This window comes from Apium graveolens, chromosome 1 (assembly GCF_009905375.1).
Source record: "Apium graveolens cultivar Ventura chromosome 1, ASM990537v1, whole genome shotgun sequence".
NCBI lineage: Eukaryota > Viridiplantae > Streptophyta > Magnoliopsida > Apiales > Apiaceae > Apium > Apium graveolens.
This window is the reverse complement of record NC_133647.1, coordinates 23,690,429-23,695,820: the sequence shown is the minus strand read 5'-3', so window position 1 is coordinate 23,695,820 and position 5,392 is coordinate 23,690,429.

Genomic DNA, 5,392 nt, shown 5'->3' with positions numbered 1-5,392 from the left:
TGAATTATTATAATTGATTTGGCGTAATAATAATTCTGATTCAATTACGGATTTGATTATTATTTAACGCGTTTTATTTAATTAGGCGTAAAGTAGCGCACACGTTTCACCCGAGCCTATATATTATCATTATCAGGTTTAGGGTTTATTATTGATTCGAAATATATTACACAGCCGCCTCCTACACATAAAGCCTCTTCTCTTCCGGTGATAGTTTCTTACTCTGTTCTTGTTCTCCGAAGGTGCTGTTCGTGTAGCAACACCGTTTTCTCGTTTTATCCTGGGAGGCTAACGACTCGCACAAACGGTGAGGGCCGTAATAGCTTTAAGGAGACAGTTATACGTTGGACTCGAGAACTTCTCCTTATATATCCTTTTATTGTTCTTTCTGTTATTCGTATATTTTATATGTATTAATCGTAGATTATGGTTCACAATCTTAAAGCTATTAATTTTTATATATATGACTAAAATATCTTCCTCTGCCTAATTTGTTGAGTAACAGATCTATGGAAGATAACACTGTGAAAAATACGATGAACATGACGGTTGATCCCAACACACAGATCGCTGGATCTGATGGGGTTCACCAGCAGGCGACTAACCCTAACGCACATATCATAGTATCTGATGGGGGTCAGACACCTATTGGACATGTGCCTTCGGGACATGTGCCTGTGGGACACACTGTCATTGGACAGTTTAGTGAGCCTCTTGGATAGATATCGGCAGGATTCACTCCTCTGATTATACATGCGGTGCCTAGTGGTATGCATACACCTGTAGTACAGACGCACGTACCATCTGTCACACATGCGGTGCCTGCTGCACCTGTTATGCCAACTGTGCCTGCTGCACACGCTGAGAAACCTGAAAAGTTCAACGGAACGAACTTCAAACATTGGCAGCAAAAGATGCACTTCTATCTGACCACGTTGCATCTGGATCGCTTCTTGAAGGAAGAGGTACCATTACTCACTGGTGAGAGCAACACGCAGACTTTGTATGCTGTGGATGCTTGGAAGCAGTCCGATTATATATGTCAGAATTATGTGCCGAATTTTTTGGATGACTCGTTATATAATGTGTATAGCTCGAAGCCAACAGTTAAGGCCTTATGGGAGTCACTTGACCATAAGTATAAAACCGAGGACGCTGGGGCAAAAAAAGTGGATTATTGGCCTTTTTCTTGACTATAAGATGACGGATTCTAAGACTGTAGTCAATCAGATGCAAGAACTGCAGGTGATCATTCATAAAATTCATGCTGAAGGAATGATCATTTGTGAATCTTTTCAAGTTGCTGCTGTGATTGAAAAGCTGCCACCTGCATGGAAAATGTTCAAGAACTACCTTAAGCATAAGCGAAATGAGATGACCATGGAGGACTTGATCCTTAGACTTCGTATTGAAGAAGACAACAGAGGATCTGAGAAAAAGACGAATGTTGCTACTGAGAAGGAAAACATGGTGGAGCACGTTGAAAGCTCCAAGACAAAGAAGGCCACTTCTGGTAATGGGGAAAAACTGGTACCCAAGGGAGGGATTTCAAAATTGAAATTCCAAGGGAAGTGCTACAACTGTGATAAAGTGGGTCATAGGTCTTTTGATTGCAAGAAGCTCAAAAAGGCCAATAAGAAGAAAGAAGCAAACATGATCGATCACATGTCCAAGGAGATGGGTGACATAGACCTCTGTGCTACGGTCTCTGAAGTGAACCTGGTCGGCTCTAATCCGCGTGAGTTGTGATACTGGTGCTACTAGGCATGTTTGCTCAGACAATGCAATTTTCTCTAGCCTTAAGGCTTCCGATGCTGGTGAGAAGCTTTACATGGGGAATTCAGTGACTTCTACCATTGAAGGTGAAGGCACGGTGATTCTGAAGATGACCTCTGGGAAGAATCTGACTTTAAAGAATGTATTGTATGTGCCTTCTATTCGCAAAAACCTTGTGTCTGGTTCTTTGTTGAATAAGCATGGCTTTCATATTGTAATTGAGTCAGATAAAGTTGTTTTGTCTAAGACTGGTATGTTTGTAGGCAAGGGCTATGTAACTGATGAGCTATTTAAGCTCAATGTTATGTCTATTAAGATTGATAATGAAATGAAGAATTCTTCTGCTTACTTGCTTGAGTCTCCTAATTTATGGCATGCTAGATTAGGACATGTTAATTATGACACTTTACGAAGGTTGAGTGTAAAAGAATACATACCAAAATTAACAATTGATACAAAACATAAGTGTCAGACTTGTGTTGAGGCAAAATTTACGAGATCATCATTTAAACGTGTGGAAAGAAACACCAAAGTGCTAGACCTAACACATAGCGATATATGTGATTTAAAATCACTCCAACTAGAGGAGGAAATAAGTATTTTATTACATTCATAGATGATTGTACAAAATACTATCATGTATATTTGCTGAAAAGCAAAGACGAAGCTATAGATAAATTTAAAATCTATAAGGAAGAAGTTGAGACACAACAAACTGAGAAAATCAAAATGATACGAAGTGATCGTGGATGTGAATATGTTGAACCCTTTGGGGAATTCTGTTCACAATATAATATAATCCATGAGGTCACTGCACCATACTCCCCTCAGTCAAATGGAGTGGTTGAAAGGAAGAATTGCACTCTCAAAGAAATGATATATGCGATGTTGCTAAAATTTGGACTTCCGCAGTCGATGTGGGGGGAAGCCATCTTAAGCTCGAATAATATTTTAAATATTACTGTGCGCAAGAATAAGGATGTAAGTCCTTATAAAATGTGAAAGAAAAAGAAACCAAGCTACCAACACCTGAAAATATGGGGGTGCCTAGAAAAGGTACTAGTCCCTACACCTAAGAAGGTAAAGATTGGTCCAAAGACTGTGGATTATATCTTTATCGGATATCCACCACATAACACTGCATATCAGTTTCTCGTATATGATTCCAAGATTCCTGAAATTTAGAAGAATATGATTATAGAATCTAGGAATGCCTCATTTTTTGAGATGACGTTTCCTTGCAATCCAGGAAACGAACCTCCTACAACGTCTGAACGACCTCATGAGTCTATTGAGGACAATGAGTAAAGAGAGTGAGGACAAAAATGTGGGGTAGTGAGAACTGAGAAGGAGAAAAAGACAACGTACGGAGAAATTTTATGGGTCTAACTTTATGACATATTTGCTCGAGGAAGGTGACCCGAAAACCTCTAAGGAAGCGGTTACCTCACCCGATGGCCCCATATGGAAAGTGGCCATTAAAAATGAAGTTGATTCAATTTTGCAGAATCATACTTGGGAATTAGTTGATTTTCTAAATGGTTGTAAACCGTTAGGCAGCAAGTGGGTTTTCAAGAAGAAGTTGAAAATTGATGGTACTATCGACAAGTACAAGGCCAGACTTGTAATTAAAGAATACAAGCAATAGAAAGGTCTTGACTACTTTGACACATATTCTCCAGTAATGAGAATAACATCTATAAGGATGATGTTTGCTATCGCTGTAATGCGAAATTTAGTAGTACATCAAATGGATGTGAAAACAGCTTTCCTAAATGGAGATATAGATGAGGAAATCTATATGGAACAACCTAAAGGATTCGTTGTCCTGGGTCAAGAGAGGAAAGTCTGTAGATTAGTGAAGTCACCGTATGGCTTGAAATAAGCGCCTATGAAATGGCATGAGAAATTTGATGAGGTCGTGCTGGACAATGGCTTCAAGATCAATGAATGTGATAGTTGTGCCTTTTACAAAGATAATGAAAGCAGTTATGTCAAGGACAATGACAATGGTTATGTCATGATGACATTGTATGTAGACGATCTACTTATTGCCGGAAGCAATGATAAAGTGATCAATTCTACAAAGGACATGCTAAAGGCAAGATTTGACATGAAAGACACGGGACTAGCAAATGTGATTCTAGGAATCCAAATTTCTAGAACATCAAAAGGAATCGCACTGAATCAACCTCATTATGTTGACAAGATCCTTGAGAAGTTTCTTAAGGATGACCTTGAGAAAGCTAGGATACCTGTGGATATGACTTTACATCTATCCAAGAACAAAGGTATAGCTGTTTCCCAGTTGGAATACTCGAGGATAATTGGAAGTCTGATGTACCTAATGAGTTGTACAAGACCATACATTGCATACTTAATCAACAAAATTGAGTAGGTTTACGAGTAATCTGGGAACTGTCACTGGAAAGCGATCATAAGGGTATTGAGGTACTTGAGATGAATTCGATAATATGGACTACACTATGGAAGATATTCAGCAGTATTAGAGGGATATACTTAAGCGAACTGGATATCTGGTAAGAAGGCTCTAAAGTCTACGATTGGCTATGTGTTTACACTAGCTGACACGACAATCTCATGGAAATCCTCAAAGCAAACTGTGATAACTCATTCCATAATGGAAGCTGAGTTTGTGGCACTAGATAAATGCACCGAAGAGGCTGAATATCTATGCCAATTTTTAGAGGATATTCCAAGATGGCCAAAGCCTGTGACTGCAATAGGGATACACTGTGATAGTCAATCCGTTATTGGTAGAGCACAGAGCACGATGTATAATGGAAAGTCTCGTCATATACGACGATGACATAGTTCCATTAGACAATTGATATCAACCAGAATTATCACTATTGACTATATACCGTCAAAGGATAATATCGCGGATCCGCTAACCAAAGGGTTATCTAGAGAAGTGGTTGATAATTCATCGAGAGGGATGGGCCTTAAGCCTGTTTCTTAACGGCGTCATGGTGGACACCCAACCAATGCTGACTGGAGATCCCAAGAACCTGGTTCAATGGGCCAACGAAATCATGATGACCAAATCATTGTGGGGGAAACCCCTGGCCTGTTCCTATGATGAGAAAACAGTGAGACCCGTATGGTACGAGGTTAAGCCTTTGAGCTTTTAATGATCTTTTAAGGAATACATTGAGTTCAGGAGTGAACGCATGGAATTCAGTTGAGTAAATGCGGGTTACTCTATAAGATAAAGATCATCTATGTGGGAGAGAAGTGGGGCCGCTTCAAAGGAGAATTGTGAGGCACAATTCTTTAGAAACTCCTGAAGAACCAGAACGATGTTCCATGGCCAAAATAGACATACTCATGAGAACTGAACGAGTCAAGAAGGATATAGTGATTAGTATATCACCGTTTACACAAACGGTCGAACAGTTCAAGGACAAGCATGTCTGTCTACCAGTAAAGTCGGTATGCTTATTCGAGCGAAGGTTCAAGGAGCATTCTCTACCTATCGTATGCAATATCTGATCGAAAAAACTATCACCAAGTCAAACCCCATGTCTGTCTATCTGGTGTGTGCTACTGAAATGTCAATCTCATCCATGTAGGGGATTTTGGAAAATGTGGG